At 32.4% G+C, this 12974-nt stretch overlaps 1 protein-coding gene across 1 annotated transcript in view; it reads right to left on the bottom strand.

Moving 5' to 3' along the window:
- LOC134691074 (tumor protein D54-like) overlaps window positions 1–12974 on the bottom strand; it is a 36100-nt gene that overhangs the window by 22725 nt on the left and 401 nt on the right. The window lies entirely within an intron of this gene.

Here is a 12974-nt window from a genome sequence, read left to right on the forward strand (position 1 = left end):
CCAATATGTGAGAATAGTTATTGCTACATGTAATACAGAAAAAGCTACTTATACATACAAATATAATCATGATAATTGTCAGATTTCAGAACCATCTGACAGTGTGACATCTTTTTTGTGATAATCTTCAGGATTTTATCCAGTTTGCAATAATTTCTGAATTAACCATGTCTACTCTAAATGATAATGCACAAAATTATTGCCAGCATAAAGAATTATCTCCCTTTCATAGAAATTTAAATATCACCTATGGCAGGTTTTGGGTATAACATCAAATGGACAGTAAACAAACAAAAAAGGACCCAAAAGAGTTTAAGACATCAAGATGTTCCAGTTTTCAAAATCTCTTACAGTTAAATTAAGGTGGGTCAGCCATACATGTACAAGACATGCAATTTCCAGGAGGGCTTATAAATTGTTTTCAAGATATAGGGCATTTCTAAACACACACACATTATACACATGTTTCCCAACATTTTTTTTGATTTTGATAGTTCTGGTAACTGTCATTCTAACTAAGAAATCCAGGATAAAATTAGTGGTCAATAGTGGATACAATTTTTAAATGATGGTGACACAGATACTACATGTACTAGAACTTTGTCAAAACATTAAATATTTGATCAGATCTTTTATTAACTGGACATTTAAACCAGATAAATGGTCATTATTTGTTTGATCAATGACATGAATTCTGGACAAGTTGCTATTTAATAAATAATATTCTAATAATTACCATTACATGTATTATATTAACAAAATGATTTATATTGTCTGTGTCTCACAAACTGACTTACCATGTCCACTGTTTTCAGATCTGTTTAATTATTAATTTACTTTCAGTTTCGCAAATCATGATGTATATTTATCTAAATTCGTATTAGAATAATTTTCATTTAGTTGTTATATATATACATATATATGGGCAGGAATTCGCTAGTTAAATTTTAGGGTCAATAGTGTTTATCCAATTAAAAAATAAAGAAATCATGCAAATTTGGAGAATAAACATTGTTTAAATATCAAAGTGGGTTAGTCTTTATTGCCAAATGCAAAAAAATTGGATCCAATTGAAAAAATCAACAAAAAATCAGCACTTGTTAAGTGCTGGCAGTTGAAAACTGTAGACAAAAAGTGTGACATTTCTGCAGTGGCAAAACCCCATGCCATATTTAGAATATGCCTGAAGAATTGTTCTACTATAATAGTTGAAAATCAACTGCAAAATGATCGGTCTATCATTTAGAAACCCCATTTTGTACAGAATCCGATTATTGCTGCAAATAAAATACGTTTGAAAATGGACAAGTGCATGTAACTTTTCGGGTCAACAAATGTTACATGCACCTTTTCATTAGCTGATTAGCTTTGGAAACAAGTTATTGGTCCAGCATGGCAAATTTTGAAAGCTGTCAACAATGGGTACAATTTGGATTTCATGATTTTTATCAATCAACTGAAGTTTGAAAAATATAGAAGGTAAGAAAATTTATTTCATTTTCGTGTCAATACTGCCCAATAATACTCATCTTTTTATAACAGTTGCATACTTTTTATAGTAAGCATTACCATAATTATTTTTTTCACATTTCAACCCACTGACAATTACATTAAAATGTGGCTTTGCCATCTTTCACACTTGGCATCTACCAGTGATCAAGCAGATGATAAGAGAGTGGGACCAGGTTAATTTTACCTCACAATGAAGTGTTACATGCACTTTCTGTGTAAATTAGGTTCTTTGATAATGATGTGTGACTTGCTTTGCAATTTTGTCAAAAAATATAAGTTTATCTTGTATTTAAACAGGTTTGACCCTTACGATATCCATTTTATTGCTGGAGAGATTTCTGTACATAACATTGACACGAAAATATTTACCAAGGAAAGGTGTCTATGATACATGCAAAAGCTTTTTTTTGTACGGTTTGCCTTATCAATCTTATTTATTACATGAAATACCACAGATTAATTGCCAATTTGATTAACTAGTACTTGTATTCATTCTCAGCATTATAAAGATAACTGGCCACTTAATTTGAAAACATAAAATGTAACATTGACACTTTATTACACTTAAAGCATAATTGGCCAGTGCATAATATTAAATCAAATGTAAATTTATGCTGAATTCTAAACAGAGAAGTTGTTGATCTTTCTTGATTTCTAGACTTTACAATATTTACTTGTAATTCTTATTGTTTAAAGGCATGTAACATTGACACATCTTCTGCGTCCAGGTTACATGCTACAACCTAATAAATGTGCATACAATTATTCAATCAATAAAATCTTATTGAAATTTAAATTTGCTTCATTAAAATGATATTAAAGAAATAAATGAGTTTTAATTATTTGTGTTTATTTTTTTCCTGATTGACCAGCAATTTTTCCTCATCATTTGTTGGTGTTCCTGTCAATGTTACATACATAACCCAGAATTATAATGTTTTAAAAGCATTGATTTCCAAACCTCTGTTATGAGCTTTAAAATGAGTTTATCTGAGTTTATAAATGACTAACATCTGAAATATTGTCATCACACAATTTCTTTGATGCTCCTATGATAACTTTATGAGTAACATGGACTACGATTTTTGTATCAGGTCTTTTTTGTGTTACATGAGAAGATTTTACTGTGTTAAAATCAACAGTTTATCTAATTTTTAATATTCAAAGTTATTATTATGATACTTATTTTAAAAAATAATGTATAAAGTAAACCCAAATTAAACTTTTTTTTCATTAAGAAATTGTGTATGTAACATTGACATAGTCTATTATTTAGACTTTTACATGTTCAGGCCAGTGTTACATGCGTAAACAAAACTTACTGCCATATGGAGCTATTATCTTATTTTTATTTTACAAAATTAAAGCGTTTTCATGTTTTCCTGTTTAATTTGTCTTTTAACACTAGTTAGTAACATTGACAACAATATTTTGTGTCAAGATTATTTTATGTTACATGCAAAGGTATTACTTCCTTAAAGTCAGACATTTATATAACATTTTATAACCTAAATGATTAATTAGATATTACTGGGCAGCAATTATATTATTTCTCCAAAGTTGACTATTAAGCACACCACTTATATCTTCTGGTCTTCATGTATGTAACATTGACATACAACCTTTTACTTTTCTGTCAATGTTACACGCATGAACAGAACTGATAACATTTACTAACTTCTTTGCTCTATAAAGAGATTATTGATAATTTAACTTGTTTTACCACCATCAAACTTCATCTTTATTTCTAAATATAAATATTCTTTATAGAAGTGTATTTTCTTCATTGACAACAAAATTGGTGTCGGTCTTGAAAATTTACATGCTTTTTTTAATAAAAAAAATCTACAGGCAATATAAACCAAAGAAAGAAAAAGATGATCAGCAATAAATGTGACGAAGAAAACTCTCAGGAAGATGCTGCAAAAAGATACTGTCCCTGACAACCAGTCAGATGGTGATGTCCCTGGCAGCCAGACAGATGGTGATGTCCCTGTCAGCCTGGAAGATGATGATGTACATATCAGTCAATCAGTTAGTTGGTGATGTTCCTGTCAGTCAGTCAGTCTGTGATGTTCTTGTAAGCCAGTCAGAGGGTAATATCCCTGTCAGCCAACAGATGGTGATGTCCTAGTCAACCTGGCAGATGGTGATGTTCATATTAGTCAGTCAGTTGGTGATGTTCCTGCCAGTCAGTCATATGGTGATGTTCCTGTCAGCCAATCAGATGGTGATGTCCCTGTCAGCCAGTCAGATGGTGATGTCCCTGTCAGCCAGTCAGATGGTGATATCCCTTTCAGCCTGTCAGATGGTGATAACCCTATCAGCCTGGCAGATTATGATGTCTGTGTAAGCCAGTCTGATAAGGTCCCTATTAGTGAGTCAGGTGGTGACGGTCCTTTCAGCCAGTCAGATAGTAGTGTTTTTCTGTGTCAGAAAACCAGATGATGGTGACTGTGCATGCAGACATACTAGTGATCTCCAATTTAACTATTCTACAGCAGTGTGGAAGATAGTTATTTCAAAATCTTGTTTATTTATCCCTTTTCAATCACCAGTCAACACATGTATCATGTGTATTTACTGATGCTCATTATAGAAATCATGAGGAATTCAATTTGTAACATTTTTTTTTAAATTGTTATGCCAATAATTGACATTCCAGAATACCTTTTGCATTATAAGAGGTTCAGGCTCCTTCTGATTTCAAAATAATAATAATAAACTCATCATGGATACCAGAATTGAAATTTTGTAGGCCAGAAACGCTTTTCGTTTACAAAAGACTCTTCAGTGACGCCAATGAAACAAAAAAGTAAAAGAAGGCCAAATAAAGTTGAAAACAGGACTATGGTCTAGTGGGTGTTGGTTTTCTCTTCTGAATTGTTTTACACTGGTCATTATGGGGCCCTTTAAATTGTGGCTTCCTGTAGTTTAGGCAACAAGTTTTCAAGATGAAATGGCATTGAAAAATCGAAACAAGATATTTGAGAGTTTCTATATTATTGTAAATTTTATAATCTATGCATGGATTTTGGTTCTGTTTGAGGGTAGATTAATTGTTGTTTTGTTTTTTTCTTTTTTCAGATAGATAGTTGAAGATGTTGGAGACAGAAAACAAGAAATAAGAAACTTGTTTTGAATGTTTGAAATAAAATTATTGTTTAAACCTTAAAAAGTTATCATAAATGTAAGATTAACCAGCAGAAATAAAACGAGATATGGGGTAATATGTCTATCAGATAACAACCTCAAAGATGAAACCCAAATTGTTCTTTATAGAAGTTATGTAAACGATTGAAAATAAGATTCTCAATAAATGCAGCTGTATCAACCTCTTGTAGATTTGTCCATGTTTTGTCTTGGTTTTTCATACTTTTAGTTTTAAGTGTAACTGTGTCACATGAATGAGGGATACATGTAATCATTTTGTACCCTTACTTTGTCAGTATTAGTTATTGAGTGAGAAACTTGTGGATGCTGATGGTTGTGTGGTTGTCTTCTTATCAATCTCATCCCTGTGCATAAAAAAACCGGTTGCTTACTTACTGATATAAAAATGTTTCATGTTGTGGAAATTTTGGATGACTCCTTCATCAATTGATCTATCTTTGGTCTTATTTTATTTTTCTGGTTATTTTGACATTTGAATATCTTTTAATTTAGCCTTCCATAGTGTACCACCATGAACAAGCATAACTTCTGGTATAGTTGAAAAATATGTCTGCTGTCTGAAATTTAGGTGAATGGTTTTGGTATTAACCACAATTTAAATAATATCATATATGAGAAATGTGGCAGTATTATTGTTTAATTTACATTCAGATGGTTGTTTGGAGGCTTTTTATATCTTTTAAGGTCAATTATGGCATGGTTCATTATTCATATTTTTTGTGTCCACGTTACATGCAACATTTAAGTCACTATTTTATGACAGAAATGAGATAATTGCAAAAATATTAATACAATTTTTTAATGCGAGGGTAACACAATGAAAAAGAGCCTTTACATGTTCAGAAAGAAAATGATTCTTAGTGTATTTTTTCTCTTAAACATTGCATGTAACATTGACAGAAAAGTAGAAGAAACTTGTTTTCACAAAATTTCTGAAAGAAATGAAAATATACATTTTAGAGTTTTGATGATAGACAATGTTTTGTGATCAATATATATGATATTGAATGTTGAATAAGTTAAGGAATCATTAATCTCAATTTGGAAAAAGTGTCCATGTTACATGCTCCAAATTCATTATTTGCTTTGGTTCCAAACTGACGCAAGTTTAAAAATGATTTTTTTGGTTACAAATAGAAGGACACCATTTGTAGCAATAATTTGTAAAAAATTTAGAAGCTTATAATGATTTTTATTTTTTTCTTACAATGTCACACTAAAGGAGCATTAGCGAATTCCTGCCCATATACGTCTTTAAATTAACTCACTGAAAGTTATTTTTCTATCTGCTCAGTCATAATTTTGTCAAGTGATTTAGATGTCATCATATTCATAAATATAAGAATGGCTGTTTGAAATACCCTCAACATGCTCAAAAAGGTGGTCCACACTTCTAAGATATTACATTCTGGATCTATGTCAGACAGAAAAATGGTGTGGATAAAACCATTTTCATTACTTTTTGTGGTCTAAATGGACGTTTATGTTTAAGACAGCAAACATAATAAATAAGAATAACATTCTCCTTAAATATGCATCTGAGAGGCATACATGGAAAAGGATTCCAAATAAATATAATTCTTGATTAGCGAAAAGAATTATCATAAAACAAAAGTGCACAAATAACCTTTAGGGGCTGATCCCTTGGACGTTGGAGCTGCCTCATAAAAAATAAGGTGGTACATAACACTACTTCTGTTAATATAGACAATGCAATTTCTCATTGGAACTCCTTTTACAGAAAAAATGTACCACTTTTAAAACAAAGTTTCCTAAAATAAGTTATCCTAGAATAGCTATAGAAAGCTCAAATGCATTAGGCCATTTTTTTCAAAGGTCAAAATATTGGGCTGTGAAGCATACATTTTGTATTTTCAACCTTAATAATACACCCAAAACTTTCTAGAATTTAAACGTTTTCTAAACTTTTGTAATTCATTGAATAACCCTCCCTTAATTCACTTTTGATCTTCCTCAAAATTAAATTTTCCATCTATCATGTGTCTGTTCATGTGAATGTACATTAAATACTGACAATAATCCCAAATTATAATAATAATAATATTTCTTTATTTAAAGAGGGTTACACGGTTAGCTTCAAAACTAATCTTCCCTGAGGCTGTCATAAAATACAATGAAATATAACAAACAATTACAAAATATCAAAAAAAAAACACATACATGTACATAATTTTAATATCAGAGTTTTATGGGATTTAACCACATCAAGGTATATGTATAACTGCATCAGGCAGAACTTAAAACATATCTAATCCCTTTGGGATCTGTGTCATAGTGATTTTCTGATTTAGCCATAAATTGCATAATCACTAACATGTATAAAGCTGTATCAACTCTACTAGATGACTAGGACAGTATTACCCACAACCTAACCTAGAATCAGCCAATATCATGTCTATAGCACTAGAAGGTATTAAAGAATTGCTGGCATACTTGCCATTGATGATTTGAAACCCAAAAAAAAAATAACGTACTTTTCCATTAACAGCTGCAACAACAATGTATAGCTCCATTTTGCATACAGTTTACATTGTATCTGCCCATCATGTCCATAGGGGTTATACATTATTGTACATGCAAAATGGATCTCATACTCAAGTCAAGGGCCTACAAAACCTTCAAACGCTGGGTCAGGGGGCTTCAATTTTTTTTTAAGTTAAACAGTCAGAGCTCAGACATAAATAAGTCGGAATCTGCTTTTGACTTATAGAGGTCTACATTTGTAAAGTTTTAGGATTTGTCTCCCTTTAATTTAATGCAAGACAAACTACGACTTTAATAAGTCAAATATTGTTTAGCAAGAAATTCACCAGAATCAAAAAGTTGCAAATATCGACTCCTACAAGATGATAAGTTATCAAAATTGGTTAACTTCAAGACCCATGCACATTTATAAAGAGGTCATGCATCTAAATCAAATAATGTCAACATTGAAGGACAATGCTCTGTCTTCTAAAGAAAAATATGAATGAGTCTAAAAAATCGGAGATAATGTTAATTAACCTTACAATGCAACCACCTGGAACCACACTTAATGAGATAAAACATCTGTGTTTAGTAAGGATGTTCAATTAGATATTTAAATATAGATAGCTCTAGTCTTTGTGAACTCTCAAACAGGTTTTTGCTGTCATATGTGGTGTACTTAGGATACCAAGTAAAATTAAGTTTTTTCATCAACATAAATAGACCTAAACAAGTCTGTCATTTTCTGACTTAGATAAGTCTAAAATTGAAAACACATTTTTATAATAAATACATGTTTTGACTTCTTTAAGTCAAAAAAAGAAATCGACTTATTTATGTCTGAACTCTGAATGTTAAACATTTGCTCCTTCATATACTTGTGCAATCCTATTGCCATGGTCAAATGACAGGAAAATTGATTGTTTACTTTCAATACATATGTAAGGAATATTTATAACCAAAAAGCTTCACAAATTCAAAATTGCTAGAAAATATTACATCTTCATGAAAGGCCCCCTTTATTGAAAAACCTCAATTTTTAGGTGCAGGCTCATATAAATTTGACTTTAGGGGGCTCCTGTGTATAAATCAATTTTTTTTTCTAAAATAGGATATTGCTATATTTTGTTATAAATAAACTTTATCATATACTTAAAAGTAAAATGAAATTAAACTAGAGGCTCTAAAGAGCCTGTGTCGCTCACCTTGGTATATGTGAATTAAACAAAGGAAGCAGACAGTTCATGACAAAATTGTGTTTAGGTGATTTTGATGTGTTTGTACATCTTACTTTACTAAACATTCTTGCTGCTTACAATCATCTCTATCTATAATGAACTTGTCCGTGTAGTTTCAGTGGAAAATGTTAGTAAAAATTCACAAATTTTATGAAAATTGTTAAAAATTGATTATAAAAACGATAACTTCATAGGGGGTCAATTGACCATTTTGGTCATTTTGACCTATTTTTTAGTCTTAAATTGCTGTATATCATTGCTGTTTACAGTTTATCTCTATCTATAATAATATTCAAGATAATAACCCAAAACAGCAAAATTACCTTAAAAAAAAAACCTTACAACCAGTTGACCCATTCATCTTAAAATTTCAGGGCAGATAGATTTTGACCAGATAAACAATTTTGCCCCTTGTCAGATTTGCTCTAAATGCTTTGGTTTTTGAGATATAAGCCAAAAACTGCATTTTACCCCTATGTTCTATTTTTAGCCATGGCGAAACTAGATACATCAATGTTGATTGTTGCTAATTTTGGTTTAATTTGGCCCAGTAGTTTCAGAGGAGAAGATTTTTGTAAAAGATATGGAAATTTACGAAAAAAGGTTAAAAATTGACTATAAAGGGCAATAACTCCTAAAGGGGTCAACTGACCAATTTGGTCATGTTGACATATTTGTAAATCTTACTTTGCTGAACATTATTGCTGTTTACAGTTTATCTCCATCTATAATAATATTCAAGATAATGACCAAAAACAGTAAAATTTCCTTAAAATTACCAATTCAGGGGCAGCAACCCAACAACGGGTTGTCTGATTCATCTGAAAATTTCATGGCAGATAGATCTTCACCTGATAAACAATTTTACCCCATGTCAGATTTGCTCTAAATGCTTTGGTTTTTGAGTTATAAGCCAAAAACTGCATTTGACCCCTATGTTCTATTTATAGCCATGGCGGCCATCTTGGTTGGTTGGCCGGGTAAAAAAACACAAATTTTAAACTAGATACATTAATGATGATTGTGGCCAAGTTTGGTTTAATTTGGACCAGTAGTTTCAGAGGAGAAGATTTTTGTAAAAGTTAACGCAGGACGACGACGACGGACAACGACGGACGCAAAGTGATGAGAAAAGCTCACTTGGCCCTTTGGGCCAGGTGAGCTAAAAAGGGGGTCACCGTTCATTTAAGCTCACAATCTGCCTCCAGATGAAGCATACATTTTTGTTTATGACATTTTTTTCTGTTGAACTAATAGGAGACATACAATGTATAGAGGTAATATTGAAATAAAAAAAATAACCTTATTACAGAAATCACTTAATTTTTACAATTATCGGTCGTCCCACTGTCTATATATCACCCTGTTCAGCTCTTAATATTATTCTGTATCATGTCTTTGTGACTTCAGATACGTTGACCGGGCATTAATAACTTTGACCCGGACATATCAGCGACGTCATAATGTTTGAACCGACGTTAATAACTTTGACCCGAAATTATCAAGTCATCTTTTGCTGCTGGTGCAGTCTGTGCCAAAAACTATTTAACTATTTGAAGCACAGGGCTAGTTAAAAAAAAAATACTAACCCGAATTTATATGTACTGGACCAAATAAAATCTGTGTCACTGTTCAGGATCACGAAGTGATCCGCACCAGCTAGGGGGGCATCCCCCCCCCCAAGATTTTTTTTGGAATATTAGATGTAAAATCCTGCATTCTGAGGTTAAATTTTTGTATCTGGAAGTGTATTTATATAACTTTTTAAAAATATAGAGTTTTTTCTCCATGTAATACATGTACTTTCCTAAAAAAAAAACTTCTCATAACTGTTGACAAGAATTTAAGACATATATGATATATGTTAAATAAATGTATACATGTAGATATAAACCCCTTGCCATCACATTTTTCATAATTAATTTCTCATTCAAATTTTACTTTGGAAGTTAAAGAGATCATCCTTTCTGATGCATACCGAGAAAAGAAAAAAATCAATCAGTTAAAATTTTATTCTTCATAATTTTTCATATTATTTTTCAATTTGCTGAAGAACTCCTGGCCTGTTCAAATACAAATACAAATTTGCCTCCTATTCCCTGCTCCTTACAGTAGCTACACATAATAACTAGATTCTCGTACTGAAGCCAGGGTCAGGGACGACCGTCGCTCCAACGAGTTATAAATTCTCGGACCTGTTTATCCTCGTATTTCTTTTAAGTCTCCGTAACTTGGTCGGACTTGCGAGACAGCCTTTTTGATGCCTTTCATGATCTCGCACTTTCAGACAGTAAAGCCATTTATATCAAACAATGTTTGTGACCAAAATTATGTGTGTACTTTATTCCGAAAAGAAAACAAAACTGGTTCTTCTTCATAAAATTACCGGTAACCAGTCAATGAAGTCGTCCTAATAACCAATCGTCTAAAATACACAAGATGTCAAGCGGGCAGTAACGAATTAATATCTTCGGACGCAAAAATATTCAATGTTTTTTTATTTTCTATTATGAATATATTTTATTCAGTCTATGCAACATAAATCATCCAATAATTACCAAAATTTGACATTTCAAAACATGTGGTACTGACCGTTTTCGCGCTTTTTTTTATTTTGAACATTCGGTTCTTAGGGAGACCGTCAAAACTGGTTTACGGAATTTTTACAAGCGTTTTTTATTGCGTTGAGCGACATTCTGCGTCGATTAACGATAACGATTAAAAAAGTGCACACAGATATGCACTAGACCGGTCGGACTTTCGGCAGTGGACGTTAACTGGTCCGAGCTTATTTAAACTAGACTCTGGCTTCGGGCTACGGCTTAACGTCGCAGACTGCTGGTGAAACAAAGAAAACACTTCTGAAACACACAAATATAGCCTGATAAATCGATTATCAGATTATCTGCATATTGATATTGTAAAATATCAGCTGTTTGACATTATATGAAGGCTTTTTGATTTCATTCGCTGCGCTCACTGGACAAAAAGCTTCATACATGTATCATGTCTCGCAGCTGATATTTTACGATATCAACATGCAGATAACCTGATAAAACGGTACTTATTTAGTTTATGTACAGCTTATTTGAAAACAAAAATAAAAAATATAGGTCACCGATGATTTAAAAAAGATATTTCAAATTTAATGCCAAAAAATGGCATTTTTGCACCAAAGGGAAATAATTTGAAGCTTTTTCAATGATATAAATATTTTAAAAGTCATCTGGGTCCAAACCGAATCTATACATGCTATACATCCTCTTGTCATAAAACTTTGTTAGCAGTGTTATAATTTATTAAGCTTTGGTCATACCAAGTATTTTAAGATTTGTCAACTCTTTCTATCCTATTAGGTCCGAGACCACAATTGTCGTCCCTTGATTTTCATTGTTCACGAATATAGTCCCTAGTGTTGACAGTGGAATACTTGACATTAATTTTAATACCCATTCCAAATTTATTTCTTCGTTTTTAATGCCTCAAATTGCAAGTAGGGGGCCAGGGTGAATTCCACTATAAAAATTTGGGACCAGAATTTTAAAGGAAAGTAGTCCAGCTGAAAAAGGTTGAAAATTGGCACTTCGGAAGCTGTAAAAAAGTTTTCAAGACGCCCTTAACATAAAATAGTCCATATTTTTAGTTAGAGTCGATGAAGTTTTCTATAATTTGTCCCAAAAGTAGTACAACATACTGTAAAAGTTTCTATAAATGAGAAAGCGCAGGTGGGATTTTTTTTATTTTCATTTATGTTCTAAAAGAAATGCGAAATAATTGTTGTCTTGGACCAATAAATTAGAAAATTACTTCAGACTCAATAAGCAATTTAATCATTTTATATATAGACCTCTATAACATGTTTTGAAAGTGCTTTTTAATGTCCCTTAGAAACTTTAAGGCTTAAAATTATCCATGGGCAGAGTTCGCGAAAACCGTCGGTCCTGTCGGTCCTGACCGCCAAAATGAGGCTCGGACCAGTATGTTGTCCACTTGTGACGGTCCCGATGACCGATGCAAAAACGGCCGTTGCAGTGCCTATGTCGGCACGTTTTTTACATCGGTTATCAGATGGACCGTTTTTTCATTGGTCATTAGATGTACCTGCCGGTAATTTCCGGTACTGGTTTCCGATTTTTATTACAAACAAACCAACTGACCAAGGCGGCGAGCCACATGTGGCCTATCAAATTTGTTCAAGGAGCTGTTCCTGGCAAACGATCGGCGGTGGAACCTTATATAATAAATAAAGTTAATTTCCGTTGAAATAAGTTATTGATTTTATTTCAGGATAAAATTGACAGATTTTGTAGGACCAGCATATAATCTTGCTTTGTCAGTCCTATGACTGACGGATCAAAAAAAGTTTTCGCGAACTCTGCATGGGCGGATCCAGGCCTCCCGTTCTTTAGAAAATACTTGTTTGATTAAATAAAGGGCTCCACTTCAGCTTGACTGGAACAGGGGCCCCCTCCCTTAGGTCAGTCAGCTGACCCCCCTTATGAAAAATTCTGGATCCCCCACTGAAATGAAAAAATTGCTTCAGACCCAAAAAGTGATTTACTC

Source organism: Mytilus trossulus, chromosome 11 (genome assembly GCF_036588685.1).
Source record: "Mytilus trossulus isolate FHL-02 chromosome 11, PNRI_Mtr1.1.1.hap1, whole genome shotgun sequence".
Classification (NCBI taxonomy): domain Eukaryota; kingdom Metazoa; phylum Mollusca; class Bivalvia; order Mytilida; family Mytilidae; genus Mytilus; species Mytilus trossulus.